Source organism: Panthera leo, chromosome A1 (assembly GCF_018350215.1).
Source record: "Panthera leo isolate Ple1 chromosome A1, P.leo_Ple1_pat1.1, whole genome shotgun sequence".
Classification (NCBI taxonomy): domain Eukaryota; kingdom Metazoa; phylum Chordata; class Mammalia; order Carnivora; family Felidae; genus Panthera; species Panthera leo.
The window spans coordinates 191,048,691-191,073,408 of NC_056679.1; the positions used below are offsets into that span (position 1 = coordinate 191,048,691).

Sequence of the window (24,718 nt, forward strand, 5' to 3'; positions counted from 1 at the left end):
TCAAGGTCCAGGCTTGGGTGGTAAACTAGCTCCCAAGTGAATGGAGCCTGCCAATACATCTCATTTAGTCCACAAACCATTCTGAAAATTAGATGTTTGCATGTAAAAACCTGCCTTTCCAGCATCTCTTAAAAGATAGCCTTGGCAACTGTAGGTTCACTCACGTAGGTATCCCAAACAACCAGCTGGAGCTGAGGAGTGCCAACCTCTTTCAGGCAGGGCCACAGGCCTCCAGTTTCTCAAGGTCCCTGTCTCACCACACAACTTCATTTCTGGCTCCTATATAGAAACTTGACCTCCAGAGTAGAACCATCTAGTGATCAAACTCAAGACAGGGAGAAATTAAAGGGCCTGTGCCTCCAGGGCTAAACTGGCAAGCAGTCCATCATGAGGCTACCACAACTGGGAAAGGGGTGCCCAGGAGCCATCAGAGGCTCCAGCATCCTGAAATACATAAAAATGCTGACGATGATGCAACAGACCATCTGAACAGTATCATGCAAATCATGACGTAGTACATTTATCAGAGTATGCTGTAAGCTCAACTTGAAAGACCATGGTGCAGGGGCGCTTGGGTGGCTCAGTCAGTTGAGTCCGACTCTTGATTTCAGCTCAGGTCATGATCTCATGGTCTGTGGGATCAAGCCAGACACCAGGCTCTATGCTGACAGTGCGGAGCCTGCTGGGGATTCTGTCTCTCCCTCTCTCTCTGACCCTCCCCTGCTCATGCTGTCTCTCTAAATAAATAAGTATTAAAAAAAAGAAAAAAGAAAAGAAAAGAAAAGAAAAGAAAAGAAAAGAAAAGAAAAGAAAGACTATGGTCCAGTTGTATCGACAGGAGTCAATTCTAAGCTGCTTCAAATAAAGACACTGGATTTGTGGGGTAGGAAGTCCTCTACTAGCAAGATGACAAAAATATAGAGGCCAAACATCTGCCAGCACCCCTCCACTTCTCCTGATTGGATAGAACATTTCAGACTTTTGAGGCTGGATACAACCCCAACATTCTTTGAAACAGGACTGGACAAAAAGCATCCCAGTTTCCAGATACTGTTTGTATGTGGTCTGTGTGGGAAAGAGGCCAATCCAGTAGTGGCGGACAGGGGGGAAAGGCTTATGATTATGGGTTTTAAGAAAGTGCAAGTAGCAACCATTTCTTAACCCCAACTATAAAATAAATAGGAGGACATTTCCTCCCTGAAATCTTCCTTTTTTGTTTCATTCAGGAGTATGTTTGCAATTAAGATGAAGTTTATGAAAGATCTAAGAAATAGAGAAGGCTTTAATAAGTCATTTAACCTGACAATACTTCTATCTTAACTCTATTTCCCTTCACATCTGAATGTAACTGCATTAAAAGACAGTAGAATTTCTCCCAGCTATTTATTAAACAACTTGCAAACTGCCATATCAACAGATTTTGTAGATTTAAGTTTCCCCTTCCAGATATTTATTTACTGATCTTTCTCTTCCTATGTTCTTATCTCTAATTTCCCATCATTGCATTATAAAGTCAGCCAATATTTTTCTAAAGTTAAATCATCAGGGGCACCTGGGTGGCTCAGTTGTTTGAGCCTTCAACTGTTGGTTTCCACTCAGGTTATGATCTCATAATTCATCAGGTCTAGCCCCGCACTGGGCTCTGCCTTGACAGGGTGGAGCCTGCATGGGGTTCTCTGTCTCCCTCTCTCTCTCTCTGCCCCAATGATTTAATGACTTAAATCATTAATTCAACAAATGTCTTGAGAATCTACTATGTAGGCCTGGGCACAGAAAGCTTCCTTTCTAGTGGGGGCGTGAAGTGAGCAAAGAATAAGGAAAAATTTTTAAATGTTGTCCTTGTACTAGAGGTAGGCTACAGAAACAGACACGGAGAGAGAAAAGTCAGATGCTGAGAGGGTTAGGGAAAATTTCAGAGGAATATTTGAGATCTTTTAGAAACAAAAGCTATCTAAAACTTGTCAATTAAGAGTATGAAATGTCTGCTATGAAATGAAAAGGCAGACTTAGATAGACATTGTTCAACAAACTCATCCAAGAGTTATTTAACCCTCTAGGAGAATTCACTAGTGTTTGACTTTGCTATTTACTAGTTCATTAGAGCTGAGACTTTGAGAAGCTTCTTGTTAACATGTAGACTTATAACCTGTAGAAAAGGTAATTTCAAGGTTATAGCTTGCTTTCTCTCTAGTACTAACCCTGTTGTCACTGATCAAATTCATCTCCAAACACCTTTTATGGTATACTATAGTTACACTGCTCCTTAAAATGCTCTTTGATCTAGATTTCTATTTTCCTTTTATTCACATTTATTAATGAGTTAAATAAAACCTTTGAAATATATCCATTACCTATTTGGATGAGTCAGGTTTATACTTTCTGAATATTACACTTGGAAAAAGGGAGTCTTTAAGGATCAGTAAACATCTACCAAGAAGTCAGGGTGAATTCCTTCTTTTTAATGTCTTCCCCAAAAGAAGACAAGTACAGAGTAAAAAGCAAATACTCTGTTGAAACACAACAGTTGCCTTCCTCTTTCTCCAACCTCGGCTTCCCAAAAGCAAATCAACAATATTTAACTGACTCAATGCTTAATTCTCTAATGATTATCTCACTCTCCTTTTTAGGCTTATATTCCTCTCTCATAATTTACCTTTTTATGATATAATCTATTAACTCTATGAAATGTAAGGTTTTAGCCTATTCTTCCCTCCCCCAGCTTTTATTCTTCCGCAGTTTTACTTGTAGCTGAAATAATACATCTAAACTTTGTCTTGCTTCATTAACCTCAGAAGAAAAAAAAAAATTCATCTTCCCATTTGTTAAAGATCTTCATGCCTCTCTTGTCTCTGTATCTGCTACTCTTTTCTGTTCTTCGACTCTGTATCCACTATCTGCCAACCTTGCTCTTACTTCCTTTATTCAAGGGTTATAACATTTGCTTAACTTGCTTGTATGTTTGCTTTATAGGAGGATTCTAAAGTTGGAAGAGTTTATTATGACGACATAAATTGTCCATTGGAGAAGCAAGTAACATACTAAGATAGCATTTAGTTCTCTTTGGATTAAATGCCATACCCCCAGACTATAGTAGTCAAGTGGATTCTTTTTTATTTTTATGCTTATTTGGGCCATGGTCTCCTCATGTAGTTCTTGACATTGTTCTTGCTGAGACTTATTTCGAAATGTCTGCCTTTTCTTTAAAGACCCACACGCTCTCCTTCCCATCACATCACTTGATTCACCGGCAAAACTCTCTTCATGTAATCTGCTCCAACTTTCTTCTTGAAGATATCCTTCTTAGAGTTCCTGATTTCTCCAGTTTTGACCAAGTACTTTCCATACCTGCTGTACTGCCTTATCTTCCACTTTTTGAAGGATTTTTGGCTTTAGTTTCACCATTTCTTGGTATCTTCAGAAATATTAAATTTCCATGGTCAATTCATATAAATATATCCAGAAAGGGTAAATGAGAGGTCTATATACCTTAATGTTTTTAATTTTTTTTTAATTCCTTGACATTGTTTTCACTTATAATTTGGTTTAGAACTGAATTCTAGATTCAAAAGAGTTTTTCTCAGAAATATAAGAAACTATCCAATGTCTTCCTGACTCTAGTGTTGTTGATGAGAAGTTTGATAGCATTTTAAAAATAGTACCTTTTGTATAAGTTTTTTACCCCCATCCAGAAGCTTTTAAGATTCTTTTATTCTTAGAATTTTGAAAATTGAATCTGATACACATCAGGACCTTGTGTTTAATTCCCATTTAGGTCACTGGTTTATGATGTGTAAATTCAACCTATTGCCTCACTTGAGTAATATTTAAAAATTTTGATAATCAAATAGCCCCACCTCCCAAATTTATCTGGTGTCTTTGGAGATTCTTCAATGGGATTTATCTACAATATTTGACTCTTGATTTCCACTAAATATTCTCTTTTCTAGGTCTTAGATCTATACTTTATTTCACAACCCTTTAACTTAATTTACAAGAGATAGTTCTTACTCTCAGTGTTTTTTAATACTGTTCTGTACTTATTTTATGAACAGATTTTTTTTTACTAGTTTTAAGGATAAAGATAAGAAGGTTTTAAATACACTCTTTTGTCCCTCACATTATCTATTTTTGCAATGGTTACACATTTTAGTAGTAACCTTTGTTAACTTTTGTCCTTCTTTCATGGTTTCTCCTTTACAAGTGATTTTCTTCATTAGTGTGATTGTCAGTTTTTGGTTTAAAAATACAAAAATGAAGTTTCACTTACAGTTATAATATCAAAAAGCATAATTCAATGTCACCCCTGCTACAACTACATGAACTAGCCAGATAAACCTTTCTTTAAAGATCTTCACTAAAGAGCTATAGATTCAAAGAGCTCTAAAAGAATCAAACTCCAGAGAATGATTTCATACTTGAGAGGTTGGAGGAAGGGGGATCAGAGCAACAAGTCTCCTAGAGAAGGCTAGCCTTTGTTTGACGGGGAGAAACTAGCCAAATGTTGATGAACCTGTAAGCTACTGTGTTGGATTTGAAACTAGAAATACCCAAAATGCACAAATTCATTCCATGGCCCTAAATGTAAAAGCTAGAGCCATAAAACTTCTAGAAGAAAACTTAGAAGAATATCTTAGTGTTTTTAAGTCAGGCCAAGATTTCATAGGTAGGACATAAGAAGCAGAGACCATAAAATGAAAATGTGAATAAACGGACCCTTCATCCAAATGAAAAACTCCTGCCCTTCAGAAGACACCACAAAGAAAATGAAAAGTAACAAACTGAAAGAACCTATCTGCAGAATATAAAAGACACAGAATTTATATCCAGACCACTTGAAGAATTCCTACAACTATGAGCACCTGAGTGGCTCAGTCAGTTGAGCTCCCAACTTTTGATTTCAGCTCAGGTCATGGTCCCAGGGTCCTGGGATGGAGCCCCACATTTGTCTCTGAGCTGAGCATGAAGCCTGCTTGAGATATATTCTCTCTCTCTCTCTCTCTCTCTCTCTCTCTCTCTCAGTCACTCCCTCTTCCCTGTCCCTCCCCCACTCACACACTCTCTCTAAAAAATAAAATGTAAAAAAAATAAAGAATTCTTATAATAATTAAAAAGACAATGCAATTAAAAATTGGACGAAAGACTTCGACAGACCCTTTACAAAAGAGATACAAATGACCAAGAAGCAGAAACTTAAGTGCTTAACATTATTAGTCAACACAGAAATGCAAGTTAAAAGGAGGTATAATTTCACATTAACTAGAACAGTTAAAATTAACAAGGCTAATACAATTGTTAGCCGACAGAACAACTGGATCTCACGCATTTCTTGTGAGAATAAAAAGTGGGAGTAAAGTACACTGAAGAACAATTTGGTGGTTCCTTATAAAAGTAAATATACATGTATCCCATGACTTAGAAATTCCATTCCTTTATATTTACCCTATGAAATTAAGATTCATCTCCCAAGATTGGTTCACAAATGTTCATAAGAACCTGATTCGTAATATTTCCAAACTGATATCAGCCCAGACATCTATCAAAGAAAGAACAAGATAAGATATATTCATACAATGATACTGATGATAAATAATAGTGAACAACCTACTAATACACCTAAAAACATGAGTATTTACCCAAATCATCACACTGAATGAAAGAAGCAAGAGACAAGAGAATATTGCATAGATGGCCATTTTTAAGAAAAATTGAAGGTGGAGATTACTGTTGCCTCAGAAACATGAGGAGGGAAACATCAGGACTGATGGAACTTTCTAGTGATACAAATGTTTCAACATCTTGATTGTGGCTGTGGTTATAGGAATGTGTATGTTCAAAATCCAAACTATTCACTTACAATATGTTTTCTCAGGAAAACGGATTTTAAAAAAGGAATGGGGAGAGTGAGTTAAGTATTTTATTATAGATAAACTTTCCTCTGTTTTACAGTGTAGTCATCTTACATAAGGATTAGAATACAGAACCCGTATTTGAGGCGAAATTCATTTACAGTGAAAATAACCCTTGGAATGCCAGTAGAAAAGTGTCCAATATTTCACAATAAATATATCACAAAGGTCTTCCTCTAGGGAGAAATCAAATTGAACACAATATGAAATAATTACCTTATGTATTTTTAGAAGTCGAGTTATATTTAATACAGGGAGATGGCCACCCTCTGAAAACCATGAAGGGCACCTGGGTGGCTTAGTTGGTTAAGCATCTGACTCTTGATTTGGCTCAGGTCATGATCTTGTGGTATGTGAGATGGAGCTCCGCTCAGGCTCTGAGCTGACAGGAGGGAACCTGCTTGGGATTCTCTCTCTCTGTCTCTCACTATCTCCCTGACCCTCCTCTGTACATGCTCTCTCCCTCTCTCAAAATAAATAAACAAACATTAAAAAATAAATAAAATCATGAAAGAAGTGAGATTTAATAAATTAGCAAATATGTGCCCCATCTCACGGTCAGCCTAGAACATGCTCTCATTGAGAAGAACGGTTAAATTATTTTTCTCAATATTCTGACCACACATAATTGAATTGAGGTAATGTACATACTCTATAACACTCTTTTATGTTCAAGTCTTACTACTAGATTCTACCCATGAATAAGATGGCTACCTGGCTGGCCATTCTATGGGTATGACAGAGCCACAGCACTGCCTGGGTTTCCTCAAAGCTGGACAAGCAGGAAATTCATCTCAGGCTTAGGATGCCCTTGAAAGGTTTAAGGCAAAGGACCTTCCTTCCTAGGACACCCATCCAATTGAAGAGCTCTACATAGGAAGCTCACTCAGTGTCTTCAGAAAGGATCCTTTCCAGTTTGTTTTGCTTAAGGTTAAAATGATTTTATCAGCTCTGTTAATGAGAAGCAATAGAGAAGAGACAAACCAAAATTCACACCACAGGCAGATTTTTAATTATGCCCTTCTTTTCCCTTCTTTCCTCCTTTATGCCCGTACTTTGGCGTATTTCCCATTTTTAGAGCTCTACTGAGCGTTTTCCTCTGATATCTTTACTGAGCTATGTTTTATATATCAAAACACTGCATTTCCTTTATAAATCTTCCAAAGATATTTTGAAGTTTTATATACTGTTTATCCCTTCTCCCATCCTTTTTCCCAATTGGGGTTTAACTATATAGAGGGAAGCAGACACATTTGGTTGAGCTCAATCCTACAGCTTCCAGTAAAACCCTAGATATCAATGTTGTGAATATCATTAAATGCCAAAGATTATTTCTGGTGGCTTTCTATGTTTATTATCCCTCCTATAGGTCACATACTTGCTTTCATGGGAACTTGGCCTCTCTTCCTATTTTATGTGTGTATTTTCACTCCTAAAGGAGGAGATTAAAGCCACAAACTAATTAACTAGGGTGAGAATACCTTCTACATAAATATAGGTTGAGTTCTGAACTTTTAATCCATTGATGGGGCTAAGTGGATACAAACACATCCTGAAATTACATAAGCACCATCTATATTTACATGTGGTCATTGTTTGGGGGAAGAAATTTTGTGGCTTAATCATAGTCATGGATAGAAGGGAATGTGATTGAAGAAAGATGTCAGAAAATTAGAGACTACAATGAATGGATTATATTTCTGTTTCTGGGGAAGGGAGCTTTTATCAGCTTTATTATAGTTATAAATCAATTTTTCATCAGACTTTCCTATATTCTTTGTTAGACCCACAATAATGACATCAAAATGTTATTTGCAGATGAGACCATCACCTGTCAGAAAACACAATGAAGAGGTCTCTACCACTAAATCTAGCCTCATGAGTCTAAAATATTTTGAAAACCCTCTGTTAAAAGAGTAATTTTTCTTCAAAAACCTGAATAATCTCCAGGGACATTAACATTGATTTCTATCAAATTCAAACTACAGAAACAGCTCTTCAGATATTCCAAATGTTCACAAGTGCTTCTTGGCTTCTCAAGTCCAATGGAGCAAATTGATAGCTTGTTAAACTTTTCCCAAATCCTAAAACCTATAATCTCTCAAGGAAGGAGCTATGGTTTAGATACATGGAAGGCAAGGAGTAATTAAATGCATTCAGTCTTTAAGCAACCAGGTCCCAACCTTGCAAAGAGTAAATGGAAGCTCTGGAAAGGAAATCTCCCAGTCCAGAACTGGCAAATAGGTTTTTCTTTCCATGCTATGATCAGTTGTTTTCTGGAGTGATGTAGGATTCTAGGGCTCTGAGCTGGGATTGGTGAGTGATGTTTGCACAGGGCACAGGAAAGGACAGTTGGAGCACATGCAACATGGGCACCAATCCTGTAGTCAGAGTGAAGACTTGAGAAAGGCTGCCATGCACAGTGCTGTGTAAGAGAGACAAATAATCAGAGTAGGTAGTGTAGCTAGAAAGAAAATAATAGAAGACCTCCAAAAAAGATTATACGGATGGAAAAATCAGAAGTAGATAGAAACCAACAACAAAAATAGAAAACAACCAAAAAGAAAATTTAGCAATCCAAAAGTAACCAATCATCCAGGAGAAACTGACCTATGTTTAAACTGAATCCATTCTATGATATACTTAAGCACCCTCTATCCATTCCCATGCCTGTTAAGTACTCACCATTTTATGGGAAGAGTTGGGAAGCTGCAGATACATTCAGAAAAGCAAGGATGGATTCCACTGAAGGAGAGTGATTTCCAAACACAAGCACAGTGACCTCTTTCATCCTAACAGTGATAATGAAGCCTTGAAATAAAGTGCCAAGGAGTCAGAGAAGAATTGACACATGGCTCAGGGGAGTCCCAGAAGGCTTCCAGTGAATTGGATCTTAAAAAATGAGTAACGCTTCAGATTGTTTTTTGGTGGGGGAGTAGGGATGGCCACTATAGGCAAAAGGACCAGTAGGTACAAAGAAGTGGTAGTTTATTTTTTATTTTTTTTTTTTTTTAATTTTTTTTTTCAACGTTTTTTATTTATTTTTGGGACAGAGAGAGACACAGCATGAGCGGGGGAGGGGCAGAGAGAGAGGGAGACACAGAATCGGAAACAGGCTCCAGGCTCCGAGCCATCAGCCCAGAGCCTGACGCGGGGCTCGAACTCACGGACTCACGGACCGCAAGATCGTGACCTGGCTGAAGTCGGACGCTTAACCGACTGCGCCACCCAGGCGCCCCAAGAAGTGGTAGTTTAAAAAGACAGAGCACATTTCTAGGAAAACAGAGGTCACTGCAGCAGGTGCAAAGGCTGGGGGTACGGAGAGGGTGAGCGAACAGCAGAAAGAGCTGCTGCACAGACAGAATCGAGCAGGAAGATTGTGTATTGCACATCAAGGTCTTTGGACAGTTCTTCAGGGGGGATTTTCAAAGTATTTTCACAATTATTCCCATCTGATCCTCACAACAAACATGGGATAGGCATAGATCACCTTTGCAACTCAAGCTCAAGATCAAGAAAATGCTGGTGTGAACATATGAAAAACTGTCATGAAAAAGAAATGGCAAAGTGGGGGGTAGGTTTAGCAGCAAAGGGGAAGAAGAAGCAAGTGGAAGAGAAAGTCCTTCTGAGAAGAAAGATCATCGGTAGTTGCGAATTTGCAGTTCGTAGATTCCTAACCTAGGTTATATCTGCATAGTTATAAAAACACCGTGCCCAGTTGCAGGAAAAGTTAAAAGGGCCATTTTGTCATTGTCATTGTTGGTGAGAGTGGTGGGCTTGTGTAGGTGTTTTAACCTGGCAAAGGCGACCTCAATCTGTACAAGATTCTGAACACGGCAACGACTCAGATTTTGTTAGTTTCAAAGGCCTTGGGTAAAATTCAGCTCAAGTAAACAGACAGACTGCAAAACATCATGCTCAAGGGGAGAAACACACATCTTTTCCTCAGCAACTGTCAAAAGGAGACTATTCCTAAAACGGTAGCTCTTTGAATTAGAAACAAAATATACAGGCAAAAAGGTGCTACCACATTGGGAAGCAGAATCAAAGAGCAGTGAAGCAGGTTTCTTGTAATGGGTAAGCTTCAGGGCAGGATGAAACATTCTGTGAATGGAGTTGGGCCCATCGCACATTTTAAGGGCTTAACCCAAAGATCAGAGAGTTTCTTATTCTACCGGGATGGTTTCCAGAAAGTTACTTAATATCTTGGTTCCTCAATTTCCCCCTCTGTAAAATATCCCAAAGAAGACTTTCTGAATGGTATTCTAACATCTCAGGGTATACAGTGAGAGCAAAAATTCAACAACTAGGTTCCCATTCAAGATGGTGACACAGGAAGATTCTGAACCTCCTGTCATGAACACACGGAGTCTACAGCTACATATGAAACAATTTCCTCTTAAAATACCTACAGCCTGGCTGAGTGATGACCGTACATCAGGAAAATGAGAAGAAAACTACGTGAAAGCCGGTCAGAGATGCTGAGACACTATCTCACCATCAACGCCATCCCTGGCACTGGAAGCTAACCCAAAACCCAAAGCTTCTCCCTGAGGAGCAAAGGATTCAAACTCTCCATCATGCACATCAACTTTCAAGACATGCACTCAAGAGTCAAGCCAAAAACATGTCGTTTTGAAATCCAACACGACTCATATCTAGAGACTCTCAAGAGAGTGGCATCTGAGAAACATCTCTTAAAGGGCCACAAAGTGGGCTCTGACTCACTTTCCCCAGGGCCCAACTCAGAGGCAGCTGATGGCACCTGGACTTCAAGTGAAGGAGGCTTACCTGCTTATACTAAAACCTTGGACTGGAGGGCAGACATCTAGTTTAACACACATGTCTGAGACGTGCTGGAAAACGCTCTGTGGATTGAGACTGGAAGGTGCCCATCTTTATGCTCTCCCTTTGCTGTGCTAGAGCACCCAGAAGGGAGCCTTTTTCATGCAGCTGGTGCCCTGATTTTGGCAGCTGCTGCTCAGGGGATAGACTCTCTAGCACTGGATGCCATGGGGAGCTTGTATTCCTGGTCACATGAGAATATAATTTGCATCACCCAGAAAGGAGCTCATAACCCCTTCCGGCACCCTAATTAGTGTGACTGCTGCCAGGGGGCCCCTCTACATTGCCTACCTTGTGGCTAGTAGGGTTTATGCTTATAGGTCCCCAAGGACTGTAACCAACAGAGAAAGAGCTCTTAAACAGCTGCCACCCCCAGGGCACACCAAGAGGCACCAGACCCATCAGCCTGGTCTTTTCTGTGGAGGTCTACTGCTAATCATCATGACTGTGGTCTGAGGAACAGGCTTCTAATTAAACTCACATCAAGGCCTTCCACAGACCTTGAAGGGTGGGCGCAATCTTCATGCTCACCTTGTTGTGTTCCAGAACACATCTATGGAAGGGGAGAGATTTGTATGCATCTAGTGCCGGTTTTTTTCAGCTAACACCCAGGAGACTCCCCTTGATCACTGGTCCTAGCGGTCAGAGGGGCTTGCATTCCTAAGTCCCACAAGACTGTAGTAATCGGCAAGATGGCTCTTGGTAGGCTACTGCTCCCAGGGTAGCGCAGAGTGGACTGAGGCATAGCCACTAGTCTTGTTGTGAAGGAGGCTGTTTTCCTTGTTATGGAGCTTCAGATGCAGAGGCAGACTTCAGGTTTGGCACAACTGAGTGGCCTAGGGAGTTCCTCTCAAACAACATAAGCTGTGGACACTGTCTTGGTAGCCTCTTGCTCGCTCCAGCTTGCCAGTGTCTCCCAGGAAGGAGCTTAGGTACTAGTCTGGAGCCCCAATTCTTTGACTGCCAACCAAAAGACACCTTGACATAGAGCTCGGTGATGATGTTTTCAAAACTAACGCCAAGAACAAGTGCAGCAAAAGCAAAAACAAACAAGTACGATGACATCAAATTAACAATCTCCTACATAGCAAAGAAACCATCAACAAAATAAAAAGGCAACAGGCTGAATGGGAGAAAATCATTACAAATCATGTGACTGATATGGGACTAATATTCAAAAGAGATTAAAAAAAAAAAAACCTCTACAAATCAACAACAAACACACAAAAAATCTCATTTAAAAAATGGGCGGATCTGAATAAACATTCTTCCAAAGACCTAGATGCCCAATGGGGGCACAAAAACATCCTTAAGGTCACTAATCATCAGGGAAATACAAATCAAAACCACAAGAAAATGACACCACCTCCCATCTGTTGGAATGCTTATTACCAAAAAGACAAGATACATCAAGCATTGGTGAGGATGTGGAAAAAAGATAACCCTTGTGCACTATTGATGGAAATGCAAACTGGTGCAAACTATATGGAAAACAGTATGGAAATTGCTCAAACAATTAAAAATAGAAATACCAGGGCACCTGAGTGGCTCAGTCAGTTAAACATCCGACTCTTGGTTTCAGCTCAGGTCATGATCTCACAGATCATGGGATCGAGGGCCCGCATTGGGCTCTGGGCTGATAGCATAGAGCCTGCTTCAGATGCTATGCCTCCCTCTCTCTCTGCCCCTTGCATGTTCCCTCACTCTCTCAAAAATAAATAAGCATTAAAAAAGTAAATAAAAAAAGAAATACCCTATGATCCAACAATTCTACTTCTGAGTTTATCTGAAGAAAACCAGATAATTGGAAAAGACATGTGCACTCCCCATGTTCACTGCAGCATTATTTCCAATAGTCAAGATAAGGAAACAAGTTCAGTGGATACACAGATGAAGAAGCTATGGTAGCAATACATAATGGAACATCACTCAGCCATATAAAAGAATGACATTTTGTCATTTGCAACAACGTGAATAGAGACTGAGGGCATTATACCAAATGAAAATGAGTGAGGCACAGAAAGACAAACGCTGCATAATCTCACTTAAAAAATAACAACAACAACAACAACAACAACCACCACCCAAGCTCATGGAGAACAGATTGGCGATTGTAAGAGGCAGGGAGTGAGAGGTGGGAGAACGGTTGAACCGTTTTGTTTAGTTTAAATGAACCCAGTAAAAATGTGTAACAACTTACACAAAAACAAAATTCAACAAGAAGTTTGGTGAAGAAGTTTTAAATTTCTTCGTCTCCAGCTGTTTGGACCTTCATATTCCATCTTAGAATTGAGCCTTACAGACAGGTGTCAAACAGGTCTAGAGTATGTAGCTGTAATACCATTAATTACTCATTTATTTGAAGTGAAACTGGACTACTTACTGAAATTGAGAATATCCTTAGGCTTATGTGATCTGAACCCCCATTTTCCATATGAGGAAACTGAGAACCAACGGCAAAAGTGGGTAGGTGTCCTACAGATACCAAGTAGCAAACTCGGCAGGACGCCTCTGCTCAAGAATGTGGTTGGAATAAATTGCTTAAAGAGATAAAGCCAGCTTCAGAAAGCAACACTTGGGCTCTCCAGCAAGATTCTCTTTCTTTCACAAGGAAGTATCTCTGCTAATGCTTTCATTTCTGACAGCAAGATGTTTATTACCAGAGATGAAATGTTGATGTGTGATGAATGTTAAAGGCAATCCAATGAGAGCTGAAGCAAACCATGAGAAGGGCCATCAGAAGACTTGATAAGTTAGCCACCTTTCTGCTAATGTGCTGGGAGGCACACAAAATACAGAAACCACCATTTCCACTTCTGAAGGAAACAGGTAAGTGCCCAAGTGATCCACATCAATACTCACACTTGTACAAAAACCGGCATAAGACTTTATTGGGGAAAAATATTCCAAAAGGGAAATACATGTTTGTACACACACAGACACAAACACACACACATCACACACACCCTGACAATTTCTGAAGAGTTTTCCTAAGCCACCCACCTTCCCACACTTAGTGGTGACAATCAGAAACAATGACCAAAAACTATCCTCAAAAGCAGTTTTAAATTTCCCTTTCATAACATCTTTCAGAAGTGTGTAGAGATTTTCTACTGACATAGGCAGGTGGTAATAAACTAATTTGTATTTTGTAGGAAAAGCACTGTTAGCTTGCACCTATTTGTAGTATCTCTGGATTTTAAACTTGACCATGGAAATTGAGACTTTCAAGAGCACAGCTAAAATACAGACTGATGTCCAAGTATCACAAAAAAAAAAAATAATAATAATATGACAGTACCACAAATCAGAGATGTACACAGAGAAATTCAGCTCTTCAGTGTTCCCATGATAATTAACCTTGCTGATATCCATTAGCCATGTTAAGTAGCTTCAGATTTCCTTTCAATCACTCTGGACAAACTGTAACATCCACATTTAATGACAGCTCTCTGTCAATACAATTCCCTACATATTATTTAAACTTTTTTTTTTTGACAACAGGATCAACTTTTTCCAGAGTTTCTCAATTTTTATAATTAAAATGATCCAGTTGTTAGAAAACTACAGTAGTTTGCTTTCAGCTTTAGTTAAGTGTACACAGGAATACACACACTGACTCAGAGAGGCCACATTAAATGGAAGGTAATGCTAATTCTCTTACTCAGGAGGGTCATTGCTCATGTGATCTTTAAACCAAAAACAGCAGCTTCATATTTATATGGATTAAAAGAAACCAACACATACTAGCACTTTACAAGCATGATTTCACTTAATCGTCACTGTAACTCTACCAAAAATACATGAGAATCATCCCCATCCCACAAATGAAGAAACTGAGGCTGAGAGCTAAGTGACTCACCACTGGTCCTTTATTCAGAAAGAGGAGGAGCCCACACTTGAACCCAGGCAGGCTCACTCTAGGGCTCTTGATTAAATGACAGTGCTTCTACCTGTCATTACATAGTGTTTCCTAAACCACATATTTTACACTTTGTGGTACTGCTTTACATTATGTTCCATAATCAAGAAGGATCACACTGACAAAACAGGCCTTTTTTAGAATACTCTAAAGCAAGGATCCCTGAGGGTGCAAATAATATTTTCTATTCACTTTGTGAAAAGTTATCAAGAAAATAACAAATTCATGTATTTAATAACTAGTGTCCTTCATTGGGCATTCTGGAAACTTCTTCCAGGGGAAGACTGCCTTCACAGTGGATCTAGAATTAAAATGGAGCCAGAGACACTTACGCTGAAGGTATAACATGATGGCTAAGATGAGTTTTGGAGACAACAGGACCTACCCTTGAATTCAGCTTCTGCAACCAAGCAGTAGGTCTTGGAATTAATTATCATTTCTTAGGATGCACTTCCCCATCTGTCAATTAGGAAAAGTCACACCAAGCCTAGAATTGTTTCAAGGATTAAATGAGGCCACATACTAAAAATGGCACTTCTGACTAAGCACTTAATAAATGGGAGTTTAAAAACAATATTTTATGCATTTTTACATACGTGATTTACCTATAATGAAATGCTTAGTGAATGTGCCATTTAATCAGTTTTGATAAATGTTTGTCAAGACACAGAACCTGTCATTCCAGAAATTTCCCTCATGTACCATTCTAAATTAGGTAGGTAATCATATCACACCAGAACTGAGCACTGAACAATTTCTATCATTGGTGAGTTCTGATCATTCTACAACTTCACATAAATCCTAAAATAAGTATTTTTTGTTATTTAACTAATTTTAATCATGCTATTTTTGAGATCCATTCATGTTATTATGTTTATCTGTAGAATGTTCCTTTTTATCGCTAAATAGCATTTCATTTTCCAAATATACCAGAGCTGATCCAATTTCCTGTTGGTGGACATCTGAGTCACTTTCAGCATGAAATTATTATTAAAAAACGCTGCTATTAACAGGTGTAAACAAAGGTTTTCAAGCCTCTTGAATAAATATTTAGGACTAGAATATCTGGCCCTCGGGGAAGACAGTTGTGTAACTTTCTAAGAAACTGCCAGATAATTCTTCCAAGTGGTTGGAACATTTTACATATGAGAGCTCCAGTTGCTCATACATGAGGGAAATTTCTGCAGTGACAGAAGGTTCTGTGTCTTGAAAAACATTTGTCAAGACTGATTAAGTTTTGGTGTTGGCACGCCTTGAATCTTAGCCATTCTGACAGGTAATGTAGTGGGATCTTACGTTTTTAATTTGCATCACACTGATGACACGTTATGTCAGATGCCATTGCTTCTGTTCATTGGCCATTCTATATCTTACTGTATGAAGTGCTTTTTATGTACATGTTAGATATATGTGTTACAAATATGCTCTCCCAGTCTTGTGGGGCATCTCTTTATTTTCTTAATTTTTTTCAGTGAATAGATGTTTTTAGTTTTCATGAAGTTCAGTGTATTTTTTCCCTCTTATGTCTTGTGCTTTTGTGTCCTTTAAAAAAGAAAACCTGCCTTCTGAAGTTAGAAAGGTATTTTCATTTTTCTTCTACTATGTTTGTTGTTTTAGCTTTCATTGTTCAGTGTGCAATTTGACTCAAGTTGCTTTTTATGTCCGGGACTAGGTGGGGGTTTAGATTCTTTATTTTTTCAAGTAAATATCCAGGTATTCCAGCACTATTTCTTAAAGCAGTTTTCTTATCCCACTGAACTCATGTGGTGCTCTTGTTGAAGGCCAGCTGATTGCACATGTGTGGGTCTAATGCAGAATTCTGGTCTACTGATCCATTTATTTACAATGGCAGCCAATCTAACATTACTTTTTATTATTATCTATTTTTTAACTTTTCCTTATGTCAGATGCAATAATGAAAGCCAAGTACACTTTGCTTTCGGCATTTGATAAAGGTTTTATTCTCTCTTTCATTGCCATATGGATGTATTTATAAATACATGTGTGTGAGTGTTTACATACGCATATACACATACACTTAGGTGTACCAATTTTCTGAGAGTGCCCCAGTTTTTAGACCCAAGATTTTCTAAAACTCTTTTTTCAGAGCTCAAGGAACAGGGTTAGCAGTGGTTTTCAAATTTTAGCAAGACATATGAATTCTCTTGAAGACTTGTTGAAACATACATTCCTGGACCTCAATTTAAGATGTTCTGATTTAGTAAGTCTAGGGAAAGGCCTGAGAATTTGCATGGCTCACAAGCTTAGGTGACGTGGAGGCTGCTGGTGTCTGGGCTGCACTTTGAGCAGCACTGGTTTCAAAAAAAAAAAAAATTAAATGGCTTTCCTAATGTTCATACAGAAGCTTGATTTGCCTTTTCTAAAGTGTGTGACCACAGCCACTAATTTACACTGTCTTCACTTGAAAAGACATCTGAAAAATCTGCCGAATGCACTGGAGCATGGGAGCCAGGAAACATTACAGTAGATTGATGTACCAACACTGCCTCATTTCCTCCTTCCTTCCTGGAAATTCAATTTTGGTCTGTGAGCAGGGGCACGCACATACCTGCGCACGCTACAGCTGAATCTAGCCCCGTGATGTACCCGCACCACAAAGCGCATTCTTCTCCCTGTGGCCTCCGCCAACAATCAGAGAAAGTTTTATTTTCCCCTGAAGAGTTGATTGGTCTCTAAACCAGGAACATTTTTACAGCCAAGTCCTTTAAAACTTTCTCTGAATTTATGTTTTAAGTGGTTAGCGTCTAGGTGAATATTACTGACAGAACAGAGGCAGGTTCTGAAGATCAACACACTCAAAGAACTCAGTCATCAAAATCCCAACCCAAACCCCCACACTTCTCTAGATTTTTATGACTAGCACAGAACAGCTTTTTGAGCTTTTCTTTCCAACAGATCAAGCACATGCGAGCAGAGGGCCATACCACAATGATGCATCTCTTAGGCAGAATGTTGGGATTTGTGCAAGAACCCAAAGAAGGGATGTTACTTCTTTTTCTGATTGTTCAATTACCTAGTTAGCCTTTGAAACCATGTTAATGGGAAATTAATTCATAAATAATATTTAGATGTGAACTGCTTTGAAGGTGCCCTTCGTGAAGGAGATAAATTATTTTTCCTTCTTTGAAAAACATAACAAATCCCCCGAATAAAGGGAAGAGAGGAGTTTCAAATGCCACCCTCCCACTGTCACCAGCCCCTCAGCACTCTTTTCAGAGGTGCTGTGAGCAGCGTGAGCATCAGAGCTTAATCATTTCTGCACGGGCCTTGGAGGATTTTACGAAAACTGGAGAGAAAGTAAATGTACTTCCTCAAAAGAAGGTCTTTTCAGAATCAACGCAAAGTATCTACCACATTTCTTTCAGCAGCGAGAAAGTCGAAGATACAATGAAAGCAGGCCTAAGGCTGGAACGTGTTTGATTTTCATCAGCTCTAGAACTCTACCTTGCCCAGCTGTTGACCTATGGGGAGTCCTCTGTGCCAGAGAAGGGAACCAACCAACACCTTAGCTACAACTGTTCTCCCCATTTCCAAAGCCTTTGGGGTATGAGGGTTTTGTCTTTGAAGGCAATTAAAATGACAGCAATGAGTTATCAATGGAATTGTCGGAGATGTTCTCCAGTTTCTCTTAGACATGTCATGTGGCCCCAGGCTGTTAAACCGCATTTCCACAGGGCTTACCCAGCTGTGTGTGCTGTACTACTATTCTCTACAGTAGTGAGCATAGAGATGTAAACTCCAATATGTCTGAGAGTGTCTGCCCATTGGCCCTTCCTTGGTACAGAGTCTCAGAAAACCTTTTTACTTATAGTTCTTTTGTTTTCCCAGAACAGAAATCCCTATTCCAGATGGCTGTTATCACTTATACTTGTGATTTTCCCCCCGAGCTTACAGAACAATGCCTAACACAGTAAACGTGCCATTAATGGTAGTTTCTGTAGGTTTCTCTCTCTCCTCCCTCCATCTGTTCCTCTCTCACCATCCAGAGAGAGAGAGAATGAGAGAGAGAGAGTTTACACACCACTCCACAAATTATATATATATATATATATGTGTATATATATATATATATATATATATATATATATATAGTATATATATATATATTATAATACATATGTATGTATACATATGTATTATAATATATATGTGTTATAATATATATACATATGTATTATATTATAATACAATATACATATATAATACATATGTATATATAATACATATAATACATATGTATTACACATATGCCTGTATATGTACACAGTGATTATCACTGCAACCATAAAAAAAAAAAATGGAATCTCCTTATTCAAACTTGCCTCAACATTTGTATGTATCCAAAATAAATATTAAGGCAGGTCCTCCCAAAGATCTTAAGAAATAATACAAAGCTTTGCCAAAAGTGTCCTGTGGACACTGAAAGTAGGAATTACCAGTGTATTCCACAGCACACCTTCTTCATTCATCTCTGTACCTGAAGTCCTATCACATAGGCGCCTGGATCCATTTCACTTTTCTTTCTATCACAGACACCTGCACACACCTCTCCCCATGCCTGGTCTCACTCCCCTCTGGTCACTTCATTATTATGGAGACCACGTGGACTTTGGCTTCTCTCACTGTACCTTTATTCATCCCACCACATCCCAAAAGTTAGTAGCAAGAGAGAAGATCATTGCTCGAAAAGAGGAAAGGAGAAAGGAAAGAGAAATGGGGTATGAAGAGGGGTATGTGTATATACATATATACACATATATAAATATATATACACATATATACACACACACACACACACACATATATATATATATATATATATATATATATATATATATATATATATACACACACACGTGTATGGGGGTGTGTGTGTGTGTGTGTATATATATACATATACATATATATATATATATATATATATATATATATCCTTAAATGTATGTGTATATATACATATAGATCTCAAGATCAAAGTTCCATACCTTAGCAGTCCTAATCTTCTTGAATCTTGAACACAAATTTCAGGGCAACATTGGGGTTGAGATAGTCTCCTCAGGCCACCACCAACGGGATAGTGTTCTTAACCTCCACACGGGTTCCAGTACTGCCTTCTGAAGATGGAGGTTTCTTCCACGGCTACAAAAACAACAACAGCAAAAAAAAAAAAAAAAAAACACAAAACATCATAAGAGAAAGAAGATATTCATAAATGAAACCTAAACCGGACCTTCAACAAGGATATTAAATTCTAAAGCATTTGACTTGAATAGACTAAACAGAAGACACATTAAATTCTGATTGGCATAAATACAAATAATACCTGAATGGATTCAGTCTTGATTAGACTTGAGTAATCATACAAAAGCAGAAAAGGTCACACTGCATCAAGGCTGGCAGATTTTTTAGGACACAAATAACCAAATTTGCTCATTTCACTTCATAGGGAAACTAAAAAAGAGATTTTTTTCCCAAGATAATTCATTACTGGTGGCATATTTGCACCAGTGAATCAAGCAAATCTTGAATAAAAACAAGCAAACGTGCTTCACACTGTGGTCTATGTTAAAATGAGACAAAAGGGGACAATGCATCCCTTCTTCACTTTGAGACAGTTCCCTCCCCTGGCTTTTAAGATACCAAACTTGCCTGTCATCGCTGGCCGCTCCATCGTGGCTACCTCTGTGAGTCCCCTCTCTTACAATGTTCAAGATAAGAGCATCTTGGAACTCAGTCCTGAAACTATCTTCTCTGTGAACTGACTCAGCAGGGGCATCCCCGAACTCCAAGGCTCAGGAAACTATTTATACCCTGACAACTCTGAGATCATCTCCTGGCCCAGGTACTTCACTGAACTCCAGACTCTCAGATCGACGGCCTATCCAACAACTCTGCTTGGAATTCTGACAGACATGTCAGGACATGCCCAAAGTGAAGTCCTGATTCTATTACCCATACAACACCCTCTGAATAAAAAAAGTGAGGCTCACACTCTTCCTAATTTATTCCTTCTCAAAGGCAATTTTATTCACCCTGCTGGTCAGGTGCAAACCCTGCCAGTCAACCTTGACTCCTCTCTCTCATACATACCCCATGTTCTCTTCAAAATTCAGTGGTTTTATCATCAGGATAAATCCAAAAGCTGACCACTTTACCTTCTCCTTCACTCACACTGCTTCCTGGCATCATTATAGATCTATAAGGTTGCACAGCAGGTATGCTCAAGCCATGGCTGTCACTCTCAACTAGACCCCTGAGTAAGACCATGACACTCCCCTGCTCAAAACCTTCCACCTCACTCAGAACCAAAGTCAAAGTCATTATACCGGCCGAAAAGGCTCCACATGACACAGCTCTGTTACCACCGTCTTTATCTCCTACCCTCACTCTCACTGACTCCTCTCCAGCCACCTTGGCCTCCCAACTATTCCTCTAGCTGTACTGCAGACTTGGGCACCTTCCCCTTACCTGGAAGGCTTTTTCTCCCCTCATTACTTTATATCTTCCTTCCAGTGTGACCTTTTCACAATTGCTGGTAATAGTAAACCCTGACAACATCTCCTCATCCCCCCTTCACTGTTTACAAATTGGTAAAGACCTGCTCATATACTACATGGTTTACTCAATTATCTACCTTTTCCCAGTAACACACAAGTTCCATGCAGACAAGACATTTTATCCCTGGTATCCTGCTGGATCTCCAGCACTTCATGTACAGCCTAGCACCAACATGGAGCTCAACATATATTTTTGAATGAATGAATGAATGAACGAACGCACAAATGAACGAACAGGAAGGTTACATAAACCTTCTCGAGGCCACTCAGATGATAAATGGCTGAGCCAGGTTTAAACCAAAAGCATCTGTCTCCAGTATTCCTGATACTATGTAATCACAGCTACATGAGGACCGATTAGTGTTGGCATTAGGAATAGGTTCAGTACAGCCCGGCAGGTGACACAGAAGATGTATTTTATATTTGAAGAGCCCAAAGGTTTTCTAGAAACTCAAGAGAATATATTTCACATAGTGGGATGGCTCTGCTTTCACCCTTATGTAGCATTCTCACTATTAACCTTCACCTCATCTTTCTCAGTTTCCACTGCCTTTCCTCTACACTTATTTTTTGTCCCTCCCTCAAATTTCAGTCCCTGCCTTTCTTGAGTGAATATGAGGGAAAGGGATCCAAGATTAGATAAAGGCAAGAGGAGAAATAGGTTTAGGGAAAAGGTGTGGGGCAGGAATCAAAGGACTATGGATCTGAGGCTAGTTGGGCCACCAACGCACCGAGTGCCTTTAGTGGGATCCTTTCCCCTTCCTGAGATCCTGATGCTCGCTGAGCTAAAATACATGCCCTTCAAAGAGGTTCTCTCTCCCCCAAAATTGATTGCTTTCCTTTGTAATTAGTAAAAGGCTTCGTCATTCTGAGTAGTCGAAGACTGGTTACGAAGCATGGTGCAATATTTAAGAACTAGGGTTCAGGACAGTGCTAGCATTCACATCCTGTTTCCACCACAGTGAAACTCTGAACCAAGACACTCCACCTGTCTAAAAATCATTTTTCTATCAAAGCGAGTGGATAGAAATATCTGTCTCTATACGGGGTTTATGGAAATCAAACAAGGTAACATAGGTGAATCACCTGTTACTGTGCAGAGCCTAAGGACTCAATATTTGTTGCTCTTAATTTTTATTTTGCATGATTGCAGGCCACCATCCTGCATGAAATTTCAAGTTTTTCTCTACCTGCCTGCAGAGTCTTAATCTTCTCCATCTTTCATCACACGCAACTGCTTTTGTGGCCCCTGATGACTTTCTCTGGAAAGGCTTTACCCCAACTGCTCCTATTTTCTAAGGGCAGATGGCAGAAATCTGCGACATGAGACACTCAAGTTCTCTGGTTCTTTTCTTATCCTCTTGCTGATGACCAGCAATCTGAGGATGATCTTGTCCCTAGAATTCTTTTAGGCTGATAATCATAAAGCCACAGTCTACAATTATTCCTGCATTCCAAAGCCAAGAAACCCAATTTGGAAGGCACACAATGCTATCATTTGGCACAATGATACATGGAGTTATGAAGAAAATTGTGCTGACTGCTTTGAGAATTTGAGTCTCTATCTGGATTCATCTTTCTTCCTTTTTTTTCCTAACTGATATTAGGAAACTATGCGCAGGTAGTAACAACATGAAAATGTCACTTACTTTTCAGGTTTAACTACACTACAACCCAATAATAAGTTAGGATGCTTCAGGGACAAGTTACGTATACTCCATACTAAGTCACTGAAGGACTTGCCCAGAAATGCATTTACGAACACATGTTTTTTGAACACACAATATTGACATGCACTTTGTTAAGGGCAGGGAAGATTAAGGATTTCATTCCTATCCTCATGAAGCTTTTACTCCAGCAGTTTTTTGTTGTCTTTTCCCATTTCTTAACTTCTGCCCAGATATGGGAAGATTGGAAAAATTCCTCCAAAGCTGTGGATTGTCTCAAGTAGTGACAGAGAGTGTCCTGCTATACAGAGCCTAATTTCTGCTGATTTTGTAGAGAACTCTCTAATTCTTGGTTTTCTCAAGAATTAAGCTCATTTCCTTAGTTTGCTGCCCAGCCCCCATCCAACACACACCTCTTCTCAGTTGATCCTGGTTTATTTCCCTCCTGCAGCAAAGAAACAAAAAGTAGCCACCAAATCCACAAGTATGCATTCCATTCATTAACAAAATGCTACACGGATGGTATGGAAAGAAGGTACTGGGCTCAAAGGACACAGCTGCAGAAATCAGCGTTTTTTGAAATCTTCGGGAATGTGATGGGATTAATGCTGTTATATGGCAAAATAAACTGAGAAAGGATATACTAGGAATATTGCCAAAGGGAATAATGTCAAGAAAGAACAACATGTGTCTTCAATCACCAATGTCTGCATGGTTAGAGTGCTAATCACAGAGGTGGGTGTAATCTCTGCCTGTTGGGCAGCCTTGAATGCTTCAGGGAATATGTCATTTTTCAAGAGGCATCAATTAGTGGCTGTTCTGATGGCAGAGTGTGAACCACACCTCTCTAATGATTGGGCTGAGTTAATAACGATTCCTGTGAGTGTACAACACAACACAAATGCACCCAGACACACTCGCCAGAGAGGGCAGGACGAGGCAGAGTAGGAGAGGGACATAAAGATACTAGGAATTGTGTATCTAGAATAAGATTTCTGAGTGGAAGCGGGCCAGGGGGAAGGGATGAACCGTGAATTTAAATCCAATGAACTAGGCTGGGTTTTACCAGGAACTGGAGAAGCACTGCCCTAGAAGACTTCCCTGTCAAGGAGAAGCACTGTGATTATACACAAACCATGTATGTGTCCAAGGCTGCACCTCACAGACATACACGTGGCATTCATGTTTGCCAGCAATGTGTCACATGTTCATTACCTCCATTTGCATACGAAGACGTCATTAAAGTAATGTGCGTGGGATCCCGCAACTAGAAAGTGACAGGATTTAACTCAGAACCAACCCTGGAGCTTCGCGGTGTTCTCCAAATACACTGAAAATCACAAAGGATTCTTTCCTAGATTTTAGATCTGGTCAAGGGGAGTTTTGACGCTCAGAAATGCCGTAGTCTGATCTTCAAGGAAAGAATTCAGTCAGTCTCCTAAGCACCTAAGTGGGAAGACTGGCCCAGCTGGGTTTCTGCCAGACAGAGTGAAAGCACCCAGATACAGGAGAGGGCAGGTTTCTTCCAAAGCCATAGAGGAGGTCACACCCCATGTTGGAACAGTTGCCTCCTGAACAGCAGATGCCCTGCACCCAGTCACCACTGGTAGTGGACTCAGTTTCTAAAATATTAATTACACTTCCTACCAGCTAACTTTATTGAAACAGCTTTGGGTCGGTGAAACATAAAATATTTTGGAGATCTGGGTGCTCATCTGTAACTGCAATCACTACCTTTGGGCTAAATCTGGAAGTCTTCTATTTATTCCTAATCTGGACACCAAACCATGAAAATACTAG

At 39.4% G+C, this 24,718-nt stretch overlaps 1 protein-coding gene across 1 annotated transcript in view; it reads right to left on the bottom strand.

The window, feature by feature from the left end:
* Positions 1 to 24,718, bottom strand: part of SGCD (sarcoglycan delta) — a 938,027-nt gene that overhangs the window by 533,854 nt on the left and 379,455 nt on the right. The window contains exon 2 of the mRNA XM_042948464.1: positions 19,680 to 19,833. The gene's annotated coding sequence lies outside the window, so the exon portion shown is untranslated. The remainder of the gene's footprint in view (positions 1 to 19,679; positions 19,834 to 24,718) is intronic.